Here is a 14,635-nt window from a genome sequence, read left to right as displayed (position 1 = left end):
TTTACAAAAACAAAACTGAATTGCAGAGAGGATAAGGGACATCTCCAAATTTTCACAGTTGTCCAATGGCTGAGGCAAGAATGGAATGGAAAATTGCCTCTTCCCTGAATTCCAAGACAGAGTAAAACTTATGCAAATCTTCAGGCAACTGAACAACTCTATGAACTAAAAATCCAAATCAGAAGCCTTGGAGTTCACTTCTGTCAAGCCAATGAACAGTGACATCCATAGGTGAGTAAAAATGCCCATACTCAAAGTTCTTCTAAACGCTTAAGCTTTGTAGGAAGTATTCTTTCATTAAAAGCACTTAGGGAAAGCAGAATTGGCTCAAGCAGTTGGGCACCACTTGGGAAGTCCTGGCTTCAGTTCCCAGTGTCTCTTAAAGAAAACGAACAAGACAGAGAGCTGATGCAAAGTGTTGGTGCAGCAAGTTGACACAACAAAATGACACAATGAGACAACACAATGAGGAAACACTACAAAAGATGCTACAAGCAGGGAGCAGATGTATCTCAAGTGGCTGAACACCTCCCACCCTTATAAGAGATCCTGGATTCTGTTCCAGATGCCTCCTAAAAAAACAAAACCAAAAAAAAAAACACTAGACATAGAGTGCAGGCAGTGAGTACAAACAATGAGAGGGTGAGAAATATAGAGATAAATTAAATAAATAAATGAATAAATAAATAAATAATAAAATCTTTAGAAAACACAAAAACACTTTAAGTCCACACCCTTTAAAATTCCAGTATTTCAAAGCATCTGTTTAGAAATGACTAGGCTTTGTCTTGAATCCTCTATATTATTCTTTTTCCAAACTCAATGTGCAATTCTAAAAGCCAGCAACCACTCCACTTCCCCTTGCTCTAGATATGTCTAACAATAGAAAATTCATTTTTGACTAATGGTGGATATCTGATTAAGTAAAACAAATTATTTTAATCTAAGAATATGTTTCTGCTTGATATGGCGCTAATCGGCATACTTAACACATTTAAGTTGAAAATGTCTCATCTACAGAAATACATTTATTTTCCCTAGCTGTCTAACAAACATGAGAGCTTTTGAAATCTTGCCCATTTCAAACCCTGCTTATTTAAAGTAAGCACTAAAAGGTTAAAGGTCTAATTTAAACTAAATGAAAATAACTTAAGTTTGAAATTAATTTATTGCTGTCACTTTCAGATGAAGGCATCTCCCACAGATGCATTATTTTTCTTGGTAATCTAGACTGAAGAAAGAGTTATTTATAAAAATGTCTATAACCCAAACTTTATAGATTTTCTTTTATGGCATTACTAATATGATATCATGGACCCAAAGGCATTCTGAATAAAATATTGTTAATTGTTTGAAAAAAATAAAAGGCAAATATTGTGAAAAAAGCTGGCTTCAAATTAATAAAGACATATTTAGAAGTCACTCAGCCTTGAAATTACCAGTAATTCAATGTCATGTGTCCTTTGAGAATGACCTGGTCTTCAAAACAATAAAACCAATGATTGAGGAATCAGGGTTGAAATCAACTGAATCACCTACCTTTCAACTACTAAACTGGAGAATTTAATCACAAAAGATGAGGGATTATCTTTACCAAGGGATCACTTCATTAAAAATATAGATAGTATCTTAACACTCAAACAATTTTTTCATATTCTATCCAAAGTAAACATTTCCAAATGAGGTTAAAAGTGACTGCCTTAAAAACCACCCAAAGTTGGTGATCATCACCACGAAGGTTGAGCAGGGTGGTGTACCACAGGGCCACCTGTTTCATGACCAACTCCGGGAGCACACCAAGCCCCTCACAGACTTAGTGATGGGGGCTGACTCATATTCCCCAAGACACATTCAAATACTGGTCCCTGGTGCTGTGGGTGGGAGCTATTTGGAAGAATCTCTAAGATCCTTTTAAGATAAAACCAAATTGAGCCAGGAGGACCTTCATCCTACAGGACTGGAGACCTCACAAGGAGAGGATCTAGGCAGATGGACCCCTGTGCAGAAGTGGAGACCACAGGATTCAGATGGCCATGTGATGAGCAGAGGTTGAGCCACCAGTAGGATGCCCCCCTGCATGACCATGTGGCTGCTAATCCCTTGATTTGATGTCTAGCCTCCAAACCCTGAGGCACTGAATTCCTGCTGCCTATGGTATGTGTCACAGTCAACCAGCCAGACTCAGACAGATGATGTTAGCATCCCCCACTGTAAAGATGGGGGAATGTAGGCTCAAAGAGATGACATGACTTACACTAGACCTCCGAGCTAGAAAAAGGAGGAGCCAGAATTTTACCCAACCCTGGTGAATGCCAAGCCCCATGCTTTCCTCATGACCTCAGCTGCTTCTCACTTACAGGGTGACAACAGAAAATGCTGGACACCAGGGCCATCCATCCTCCTAGGGATTTTGTCCTCGAGCGAACAAAATTCCATTATTTGCAGTTCAGATCATTGGGGAGAAAGTGCATTGCAGTATATCTAGAGTTCAATTGTGCTAAAATGTAACTTTCCTGATATTTCCTCTTGAAGAAAGTAAAATGCAAGCATTGTTTGAGGTACACTAGAGATAATATCAGGTAGTAGTGGCTTCTGTGATTATTAGGAAAATAACTGCACACCCCTCCCCAAATACAAATGCAGAGAATCCATGAACAAAAATCCCAGTCACTTAAGGTGGGGGGGGGGTATTTTTAATGTTGTGAAGGTGCCTGCAGTCAATGAGTCACCAGCATCACTTAATCTGAAATAGTCTCATGTAAAATTCCACCTGCTGGATGTGCCTATATCCTAAAGGTGTCTCCCAGGCTCTTGACCAAGGGCCCTTACAGAAGCTGCTTGTCTTTCATTTTCCCCACCATAAGGCCAGATGGGGGCATCTCTGCAGTTTCTAGATGTCAGCAGAACCAGGATATAAGGCCCTAGGTTCCCCACCCCCTGTAAAAGGAGACCCTGGGCCTTTGGAGCCTGGGGTGAGCCTCAGACTGGAGAAAAGTGCCCAAAGCCAGGAGAATTGATGCTGGGGATGTCGTTCTTCCTGTAGAAGTCAGCCCTAACGTGGTTGGCACAGCCATGGTGGTGGTTCAGTGGCTTGATGGGCTGGTGGATGTGCTTCCCATAGGTGGAAGACATCAGCACCTCAATGGGCCATTCATGCTCCTGTAGGGGATCATTGAGATGCTCCCATTAGCAGGGGTCTGCTGCTGTAGCTGCCTGAATCATGCAAAGGCGCAGAAGGTAGGAGCTTGTGTTCATAGAAGTCAAAATGAGATGTCAGTGGTTAAACAAGCATGAGAGCATAATTCTAACAACTTCACTTTCTAGTGTCACTTAAAAATACATCACACTTCTGGAATGAATGAATTAGTGCTGTATGTTCATGATTTTTTTCATTACATGTACCAAAATTCAAGCATAACTGATTGGGATGTTTTCATTTCAGGTGAAGAATCATATCTGGACAGACTGAGTCTAGCACAACTGACACAACTTTACTTATTCTCAGTCATAGAATATATCCTTTCTATAAGGTAAAAACAAAAGGTGTATGGCATTATTTCAAGGAGGGCAAACAGGTTTCTTGTGCCCCTTCTGAAAACTAAGTCTTTTCTCTTTTGACCTGTCTCCATAACTTTATTAAAAGGGAAAACTTTCATTTACTTGGAGCTAGGTGCAACAGCTGGCCTTTTCTTTGATAAATTGACCCCATTTCTGTCTTGTCCTATAGGACCAATTCCTGCTGTGTTAGATTTCTAGATGGTTTCAAGTGTTGAAGGCATACAAATCTTAATATTCCTTGATTCATTTCAAGGGTTTTAAAGGGCTTAGCACGCACATTAGCCATTTGATTAAAAAGTCTGAATATCTGAACTCTACAAATCCTAATTATTTCTGAGTGTATTTTTTAACCAAGTCAGAAATTTCACTCTTCTCTGGTAGACTTTATTTTAGGTGGTATCTGTGCTATAAAGATTCACTCTCATCAACTTCACAGCACATCTTTTTTGTGTGATTGGAAATAGTCCCAACAGATTCATCACCTTCTGCTTTGTCCTTCAAACTTGACTCAGGATCATATTCTGGTAAAAGGTAAAGAAGTGCAAAGTCGTTACTCTTTTCTTTTAAAACATTTTTAACAATGCCAAGGCATATAAACACTAAAATTAGTTAACCCCAAACACCTCCCTTCCCTGAAATAACAAATTTGTAACTGTGCTTTCTATGCCCAACATACACAAATATATAAACCAATTTTCTTTTCTCTTTATGTCCAGTATATCATATAATTTACCATTATGTACAGTATACATAGACCTTCCTCAAGGCCAATGTGTGTGGAACAAATACGTTCTTCCTCAAAGTGGTGCAGTATTTTATGGGACTTACTCACCAGTTTCCCAGCTTATGATCTTTCAGGTTCTTTCCAACTTTGGTCTCTATCAGCAGTGCTGTAGTAAACACCCTTGTGTGTCATTCTACTGCAGCCCATGTTCCTTTAAGCTGCAGACTAGAATGTTAAGAGTGGGACCACTGGTGTAATGTCAGTAGTGACTCTGAATGGTAGATGTCACACCTCCCCAGCAGTGAGTGAAGGTGGCTGTGTTTTTTTAGTCCTGTTAGCTTTTGCCACTCAGTTCAGTGGAAAAGGGTGTCTTGTCATGTATTTAAATTGCATTTGAGTGAGCAGTAATGAAGTTGAGCATTTTGTCAAATGTTTATTGGCCATTTGTATTTCCTAGGTATTGCCTTCCTGCTCCCTTATTCATCTTTCTATTGCTTTGTGTTTTTAAGTTTTGTGTGACCAAATCTACCTGTCTTTTAATGGTTCCTGACTTTTCCATCATGCATAAGAGTATTTCACCAAATATGTGTTAGTGCAAATATTTACTAATTTTTCCCCATTGGATCTTTAATCCACCTGTGATTTATTATATAGGTATACCTCAGACATTTGGCTGGTCGAGTTTCAGGCCACCATAATAAAGTGTGTTACATGCATGTTTTGGTTTCCCAGTGCACGTGTACTATAGCCTTTTAAATATGCAAAAGCATTATTTTTATTTTTAAATGTATATACCTCAATTAAAATGTGACACAGATGAAGAAAGCACACATTGTTGGAAAACTGGAACTGATAGACTTGCTTGACCCAGGATTGCCACAAACCCTCAGTTTATTTAAAAAAACAAACAAACACAATATCTGCAAAGTGCAATAAAGCAAAACTCAGTAAAAGGAGATATGCTCATAGTCTGATGTTTGGTAGGAGTTTAACTCTTCTTTGCTAGACAGATAACTAATTTTCCAGCACTAGTTGTTCCATTGCAATCCTTTATTTGTTGAATTGAGATGTCCGTTTTATCATTTCTTCTTGGATTAAAAATTTTAACTGAGTGTCCTCCTTAAAGCAATTCTGAGAGTTTCAGAGATGTTTCTTGAATTTGACAGCATTGTCATGATGTTTATTGTTCTTTTTTCAGTGACTACTTTTAAAACACATTTTAAGAATATGTTGAGCTATTAGACTTTAACTATAACAAGAATATTTTTCATTGCTGTGTTAAGAAAGATATCAGTCCTAAGTCCTAGAAAAATATCATTCATTAAAGGAATTTTGTATCAAACTTTTATACATAGGTAACTCACTACCTTCACTTTATTCTCTGGTTTTGTATCTTATTTTTCTCTCATGTTTGAATATATGATTTTTAGGATCCCAAACTCCTTCCTAAATATCAAATGAAATCATTTTTTACTCCATACCATTCCCTGGAGACCCCTGTGAATTTTCACTTTCATAAATCTCTGGTAATTGAATTGATCGACCTTTTAGGAGCAAGATCCTACTTTGCTTCCAAAATGTTAATAACCTATTGGTATACAGTAGGTAAGTAACAGGGGATTTATTTACAGAACCTTAGTGGTTGTTATCTCTTTGGGAGACAGGTGGAGCTTAGTAGCCACAGAATGCAAAATGGAATCTTCCCTGCCCCACATGAGGCTCTAGAGTGTAGATGGTAGAATATAGTATATAGACTGTATTTAAATCCAGCTTGCCACAGAGTAGCAGAATGTCTTTGCATAGTGTACTTACCCTTTTTAACCTTTTTCTGTTCGCTTCCTCATCTGTAAAATGTGAGTAAGAAGAATATTGACCTCAAACACTTATGGTAAGAAGGAATAAATGAGGGAATAACAAAGTAAGTGCTAATGTCTGTTTAGCTGCTCTTATAGTCTAGACATGCACTGTCCAGTATAGTAGCCACTAGTGCAGATGGCTACTTAAATTTACATTAAACATAAGTAAAGTTTATATCACATTTCAAGTGCTCCAAAGCTTCCCATAGCTGGTGGCTACCACATTAGCACTGATATAAGCACACAGATCCTCCCAGAAATAGCTGCTGGACTATGCTGACTTTGAGTCGAAGTCCTTCCTTTCATCAATTAAAAAATCATCTCAAAGAGAACCATCTCTGATAGGCTTCAAATAGTCACATGTTCCACCTCTCCTGCTCTCATGGCCCTTTCTACAGAAGGAATGGCATATACCAGAGGGCTTGGAAGGGAACACCAGCCACTCCCCTTGGCCACATGTTGCAGTTGTGGGGTGCCACGGTCATGGGCTGCATTAGCTGTCAGGAGACATGGAAGAGAGGGATGTGTTGAGCTGCTTAGTTGTCTAATTTTGCTGAAGTTAGAGGATTTTCTTCACTGTCTGAATTGAAAGTGTGCCACCATTTGTAAGGAGAAGGAGGAAGTGTGTGGTTCCTACTGCTCCCCTGTTAATTTGAGGACCTACTCCTTGCTTTAGACCAGGAAGCCTCCTTAATTTCAGGCTTACAGGCTTGTTCTTGAAACTGAGTGAGTGAACATCCTCATTTGGTTGTGGTCATTACTTTGCAGCCTTCTGTCCTATTGGTAAATACAGTTTGGAAGAAATCAAAACAGAACAAAGAAGTAAAGGAAGATAGTGTTTTTGAGGGTATCACATGAAGAATTTTTTCCTTCTCTCACTAGATATTGAAATTAAATTAGATAAAGAAGGATTTGTATTACCTTTTACAGTTGATGAAGATGTACACAAAAGATAAAGAAATTGTTCTAGTTTTTATGTTAAAAGGCCTGTTGAGGTGAATAGGAAAGGATCATTTTCTTAAAAAGGTGAGAAAAATAGATGATTCCAGAAATAAAACTACATTTCAGGATATGTTTTCTGGAAATTCCTTGTAATATTTTATAAACAGCATCATTAATTAAGCCAAGTACTTTTTCAGTAGGCTAAAGAGTAACACATTCATGATTGATGTGAGAGTATTGGCCATTAGGAAAAGCCACATTTTGAGTAAATTTTGGCCGAAAAAATAATGTTTTGGATTGTTATAAAAACTAAGTTTATTTCTCTTTGAATTTTTCTTCAGAGTAGCACTATGCATTAATGGCCCCAAAAGAGTTTGTTTTAACAGCAAAAATTTACTGGGAAAAGAGGCTATTAAACAACGGCAACTCCATTTACTTGGTTATCAAGTTGTCCAGGTATGGGTCCATTCCCTCCACCCCCCAAAGTAATGCCTCATTCCTACTTGCTTTTTCCAGGGTCCTAAGTATTCTGCTAGGACAGTGGGCTGAGAATCTTATATCTCTAATTGAAGTACCCACTTTGTTAATTAGGCTTTTCAGTGTACTTGATATTTTTTATAAATCTTTGGCTTATGTTTTGAAATACAGATTTTTCTCTTTTTTTTAAAGATTTATCTATTTTATTTATTTCTCTCCCCTCCCAACCCCCACCCCGGTTCTCTGTTCTCTGTGTCTATTTGCTGCATCTTCTTTGTCTGCTTCTGTTCTTGTCAGTGGCATGGGAATCTGTGTCTCTTTTGGTTGTGTCATCTGGTTGTGTCAGCTCTCCGTGTGTGCAGCACCATTCCTGGGCAGGCTGCACTTTCTTTTATGCTGGGTTGCTCTCCTTATGGGGCACACTCCTTGCGTGTGGGGCTCCCCTATGCGGGGAACACCCCTTCATGGCACAGCACTCCTTGCGTGCATCAGCACTGTGCATGGGCAGCTCCACACGGGTCAAGGAGGCCCGGGGTTTGAACCGTGGACTTCCCATGTGGTAGACAGATGCACTAACCACTGGGCCAAGTCTGCTTCCCTTGAAATACAGAATTTTCTGATCTTCAGTTTTCCAAAAGCAGAATATGCCTATATTCTTCATAAGATATGCTCAACTCTGCTTTTAGAGTTATTAAATTATTGGAATATCTGTTTTAATTTCCCCCTGATGTAAGTGTAAGAATGGACAGGATGACTCACTAAAACCAGTATCTTCATCACTACCTAATGTCTAAGACCTTATTGTTTCCTTTGTAAGTTACTTAATAAGGCATTATGATGATGAGTGACTAGAATGTAGATGAATTTCCCAAGTTCTCTAAGGTATTGGTGCTAGTCTGCTCCCTGGTTTCCTCTCTGGCTTACTCTTGTCCAGTTCATCTTGCACACCCCAGACTTCTGAAAACCCTCAGCATGCCAGCCTGTGATCAGAAACCTTGTTTCTTTCCTACTCACGGGATACAGTAGAACCTCCTCTGCTCTGACTTTTGGGATCCCCTGAGGCTGCACCTTGTTACCTGTCTTCAAGCTGGCAGTCTCTTCCCTCCCACCTATCCCACTCCATTCTCTCTCCCATTGCTCCTTTGACCAGGTGCCCCCTCTCCCTCCAGACAGCATCTCCTCATGACTAAATTCTGTCCATTCAGCAACACCCCACTCAGGTCTCTTCTTTCCCCACAACCTAAAACCCTGACCTCCTCTGAGGGCTGGAATGTTGATTTTCTTCACACACTCTGCATTGGCTTGTTGCATACTTCTAGTATTGATTGTGTCTTCGAGGACAGGAATCATCTTTGATCCTTTAAATATCCCTCTTATTTAAGCAACTAATATTTATTGAGCTCTTATTATGTACTAAGCATTGTTCTGGGCTCTGGGAGTACACAAGATAGCTGTGACTTTGCCCTCGAGGAGCTTCCATTCTTATGTGTGTGCAAGCATTTGTGGGCAGGTTGTTAGAGACAAACAAGTTCAACACGGTAATTTCTATTGTGAAGGATTATACTAGCCAGTTCCTTTTTTTTTTATTCTTCCCGTAACAGATCCATTTTCATGAGGCTGAGATGCTAAAATCAAGGCTTGAATTTGTCAAATCTTATCAAGAAAATTGTTTTCTCAAAACCCCGGGGTTCAGTGCTGACAAGAAGGAATAGTGACTTCAGAACTCAGATCATGAAAGAAGTTGTGTTTTTATGGGTCTCAGCCTAAAAAGAGCCTTATTTGTGAATTAGCCATTTTGCAGAATTATGGACTATTTGGTGATCTGAAAAGGATCTGTCTAGATCTTACAGAGACATGGAAGGAGCCTTTATTTTCCCTATACTGTGAATACCAAGTGTCAGTGATTGATTTAAAATTAAAGTTCAATTTAATATTAGTATCATAGATACTTGATTTTATATGTCAAACAGAATCGATCAAGCACAATAAATGTATACAATGAATGACTATTTTAAAATCTGCCATCTTGTAGCAGTTTTCTGCTAAATGAAAACAGTATGCTTTTTAGAAACCTTCATTTCCTCCTCCTACAAATATAAGAAATGTTTTTTTTCCCATTTCCTGATGTACTTTGTTAGCAGATGTAATGTATGGTGAGGAGGAGCAATGGGAAAAGAGATGACAGCACTTTGGATTACTATAACATTTATAATTGTAGAATTATACAGAAATAATCCTTTAATAAAATATAGGGAAGTGGATGTGTCTTAAGGAGCTGGACTCGTACCCACACTGTGGTGGATCCCAGGTTTAGTTCCCAGTGCCTCGTAAAGATGATGAGCCAAATAGCAAGCTGACAGGATGAGCTGACTTGGTGAGCTGATGCAACAAGGTGACACAGTGAGCTGATGCAACCAGATGATGCAGTGAGTGATGTAACTAAGAGACACAGTGAAGAAACACAATGAGACATATCAAATGGAGCAGAGTTGGTTTGTGTAATTAGGTGCCTCCCTCCCACATTGGAGGCCCCAGTTTCGGTTCCCAGTGCCTCCTAAAAAGAAGATGAGCAGACAGCAAGTGCAAACAACCGGGGAGAGGGGTAAATTAAAATAAAATCTTTAAGTATATATATATTCAGGAGTATTCTCTTTTTAAATATACAATGAAGTAAAGTAAATTTAGGTAGGGTTGTAAGGGGGCAGGTTTGATTGGGGGAAAATCTAAAATGTAAGTCATGCGTGAATTACATTGTATTTAGTGAAGTACAGATGCTTCACTCTCCAATTACGGTCAGGTTAAAGCTTGAGGGGAGAGTGAGACAAGGCAGGCAGATGTGGAAAGGGCCGCAGAGTTTGGAGCCTGGGTTTCTACCTCTGGCTAGTTCCGGGGCCTTGGACAGGGAAAGGAGCTTCCATTTACTTCTCACCCGCTCTGTGCTGAGCTCTATGCTAAGCACTTGAACACAGGCTTGTATGATTTCCAGGGGCCTTGGACTTGGGCAGTGTTTCCTCTCCAAAGCTCACAGATGGTCAATGCCTGCCTTGTATACAGAACCACGGGTGAAGATGAGACTTGAACCTGGTCTGAGCAGCAATGTAACAGAGGACTGAGAATCTGTGTTCAGGAGTCAGGCACGTGGGGTTGATTTCAACCTCTCTTGCAAATTGTATGACCTTGGGTCTCATTTCCAAATGGCTAATCAGAAAATAAGGATGAAATGAGTTAATACACATAAAAACATTTAGAAAAAGGCCCACCACAAAGTAATCACAGGACATATTAGCTAGTAATGTCTGCATTTCTACCAGTATTAGGATTCTCTGAAGAAACAGCCAACAGGATATGGGTCCATACGTAAATAGGGAGGGATTTGTTAGTAGAATTGGCTCAGTTACCCTGGGGATAGGCAAGTTCAGATTTCCTAGGGCAGGCCATCCATTGGAGACAGCACAGGGGATGACTTTCTTGGGAGAAGCTGGAGAAGGAGAGAAAGGATTTGCCACTGCTGAGGGCCTTGGTGTTGCTTTAAGACCTCCAGGTGCTGGGGTGATGGGACTCCCGTCCTTGCTGAAGGCAGTCGCCCTTGTTTGTGGATGTCATCAGCCATAGCTGCAACTGCCTAATGGTCTAAAGCCACCTACAGAATGCCCTCACACTGGCAGGCCAGGGCTTGCATCATCCAATGACTCGGCACCAACTGGATGGTGATTAACCATCGCATGACCCCATCATGCTGTAACATTTTAGATCTCTTTATCTTTACTTTTTAAGGCTTTTTAAGCTTTAGCATAGGTTATTGAAACTCTATGAGTTCTAGAGCTCTAAGTTCACTTTTAAATTTTATGCTTCTTTGCAGAGAAGGAATAAGGCAAATAGAAGCAAATGAAAGATTGACCAGGAGAGAGCTGCAATCGATTCAGATGTGTTCATATACCCAAGTGAATTCCCGCTCACCTGGGGGCCAGGCCAAAAGGATTCTCACATCTCTGGGAAACCTGTGAAGTGGTCTCACTTACAGTTCTTAGAGCATTTCATGGCTTTGGGCCTGAGCACTATTCTGGATCATACTATGCCTCAGAAACCCTTCCACAGTCCCTCTTTGCTACCCAGACCAAGCCCAGTGTCACTTCTGCCTTCTGTGAGCTCTCTTGTCCCTCCCTGTCACACCCTATACCCCCCACCCCCCTCACCCTACTCCAACCCCCATAACAAAAATCTCTTCCATCATCATGAGACATTCATTGCATTTGGTGAATACAACTCTGAGTACCGCTGCACCTCATGGTCAATCGTCCACACCATAGCCCACACTCTCCCACAGTCCACCCAGTGCGCCATGGGAGGACATACAATATCCAGTAACTGTCCCTGCAGCAACACCCAGGACAACTCCAAATCCCGAAAATGCCCCCACATTTACATTTCTTCCTCCCACACCCACCCCCAGCAGCCAACATGGCCACTTTCTCCACACCAATGCCACATTTTCTTCAATTACTAATCACAATAGTTCATGAATAGAAATATCAGTAAGTCCACTCCAATCCATACTCTAGTCCTCCATCCTGTGGACCTTAGAATGGTTGTGTCCATGTGTAAGGTGGTGTAGGAGGAGCACAGACTGGCTTGCTGGGTCATACTTCTGGGGGTGCCATAATTCTAGGGTTCCCTACTGCTAGGTGTGCTGTACTTCTAGGGGTGCCATATTTCTACGGTGCTCTACTTCTAGGGGTGCCACTGTAAGTGTGTGGTTATTACTTTTGTTAATTAGCATCAAGGACATGGTACTGAAAAATCTCTGAAACCTCTGCCTGAATCAAGGACATACAGGCAAGAAGCCTCCTGAGAGGGGTGCTCGTTGGTCCGGGCCTGAGACCGCCCCCTCCCCTGCCTGCCTGTCCACCTGCACTCCCTACTGCCTTCCCCTTCTGAAAGCTGCACCGCCCTTGTCCTCCCTTTCTGCCACCCGCACATCAATGGGCTCGGCCTCAGGGCCACCACAGATGCTCTTCCCTCTGCCTGGAATGACCCACTGTTCCCCAGATTCCACAAGTCTTGCCCCTCATTATCATTTATGTTTCAAGCCAGTCTTCCTAGAGCTGCCCTGGTTAAAGTATTCCCAAGGCCTGTTTAGTTCTCCTTTTCCTTTTTACTGATACACACACATCCCAGGCTTTAGAGTTAAGCGAATTTTCGACAGAAGGAACACACTTCTTGAACCAGCATTTGACTCAAGAAACAGCAGAGTGCTGCGGAACACCTCAGTTTTGCCAGATACCACTTGAATGGATTCGATTTGTGCCGCTGCACACCAGCACCTGCCAGTACCGTGAGCGGTGCCCGCTCGTGGTGACCGAGGCGCTGAAAACCGACTCGTTGCACGTTGACACGATGCTGCTGCGGTCACACTGAGTTAATATACCATGGCAGTGAATTCCACCTGAGTCTTCCACTACTGTTCCGCGGCTCCTGGAGGGTTTCAGATGCCGCGCTGCCATGGCCTGCTCTTCTTCCGGACAGCCCGCTTAGAACCCTCCGGGAGCGCAACGGCAAGGGCAAGGGTAAGCCGGCGGAGGCCCCCAGGCCAGCAGACGCTGCTCCTTGTGTCCCAAGTGGGCCCTCCAGGGACCCGCAAGGAGACGGGAGGGCACGGTCCCATCCCCAGCCCAGCTGCGCCCTCCGCCCTGCGCCCCTGGCCCTGCGCCCCAGCCCTGCGCCCGCCGCCCAGCTTTGTGACGCGAGACCGCGGTTCCCCGGCAACTGCTGAACGCGGGCGCAGAGCAGCCAGGGAGGCGGACTCGGGCGGGGCCCCCGGCCGGGTGCGACCGACATGGCCTGTGCGGAGAAGCTGGAAGCGGGCGGCCTGGTGGATGAGGAGGAGATCACCGCCGCCACGCTGCTGGGCACGCCAGGGACGCCGCCCATCTCCGCGCAGTCCGCCTTCAGCTACGTCCCGCCGCGGCGCCTGGACCCCAAGGAGCGCAGCTACTTCTCCCGCCAGACCCGGGTGAGGCGGGAGGGGCGGCACCGCGCTGCGGGGTGAGAAGGTGCTGGGGGCAGGGTTCCCCTGCCAGGGAGGGGCTGGGGCAGGGCTGTGCCACCCGGAGCGGGGACTGGACACCCAGCGGCACCGCGTGGAAGGGATCTGGGGGCCAAGCAAGGGCGTGGGGGCGGGACCCCGGCTGGGTGGGGGATGCTTCTGTGCGGGTGGGAGCAGGACATCATAGTGGGAAAGGGCTACCGGGAAGGTCAAGTGGGGGGCGGGCAAGGAGGGAGTGCTCACCAGGGAGGAAGACTCGATGGGGCGCCCGGGGGTGGAGGGGGCAGGGGCTGCTAGGCAGGGTCGGTGAGATAGGCGCCTGGACCCGAAAGAGCAGAGCTTTTAGTACTGAGAGACACAGAGGCACCCCTCCCCCGGGCTGGAGGGGCCTTGCGGCAATCCGGGGGTGCGCGGACAGTCTAGAAAGGGAGCCCCGAGGCTATCCAGTGTGCAGGATGCGGCCCCCTGAGCAGTGTGTGCGGTGGTTCCCGAGGCCGTGAATAAGCAACCAGGCTGATGGCCGGTCCTGGGACACTGGAACCCTCCGGCCGCCTTCCCACCGACAAGGAGAACCAGGAATAGGTCTGCATTGCCTGGGCCGGCCCCTCTGGGAAGGTGTGCGTGGTGGGAAGACCTCGGGGGTCTAAGCAGCCAAAGCCCCCAAGAGAGGGCGGAAGGAAGGAAGAGAAGGGTGTGCAGAGTTGTCCAGGTCACCCATTCCTTTCTTTTCAACATTGTTTCTGTCCGTCCCCAGGGTGTTCCTCAGGGCATCTGATTAGATAAAAACCTTGATTGGGGACCCTCAGCCTGGTGGACAGCTGGGCACCTGGGCTATCCCTCAGGCCTCCTGGAGGGATGGGACTGCCAGAAGAGGGACACCTCACTTTTCTCAGGCTGCTGTCACAAGTGCCATGAACTGGGTGGCTAAAAACACCAGAAACGGCTCTCTCAGCCCGGCAGGCTGAAGCCGCAAGTGCGTGGGCCGTTCTGGTGGGTCAGTCCTGGCCGCTGGGGCACCTGTCCCTTGGCCAGCAA

Source organism: Dasypus novemcinctus, chromosome 22, assembly GCF_030445035.2.
Source record: "Dasypus novemcinctus isolate mDasNov1 chromosome 22, mDasNov1.1.hap2, whole genome shotgun sequence".
Taxonomy (NCBI): domain Eukaryota; kingdom Metazoa; phylum Chordata; class Mammalia; order Cingulata; family Dasypodidae; genus Dasypus; species Dasypus novemcinctus.
This window is presented reverse-complemented; position numbering follows the sequence as displayed.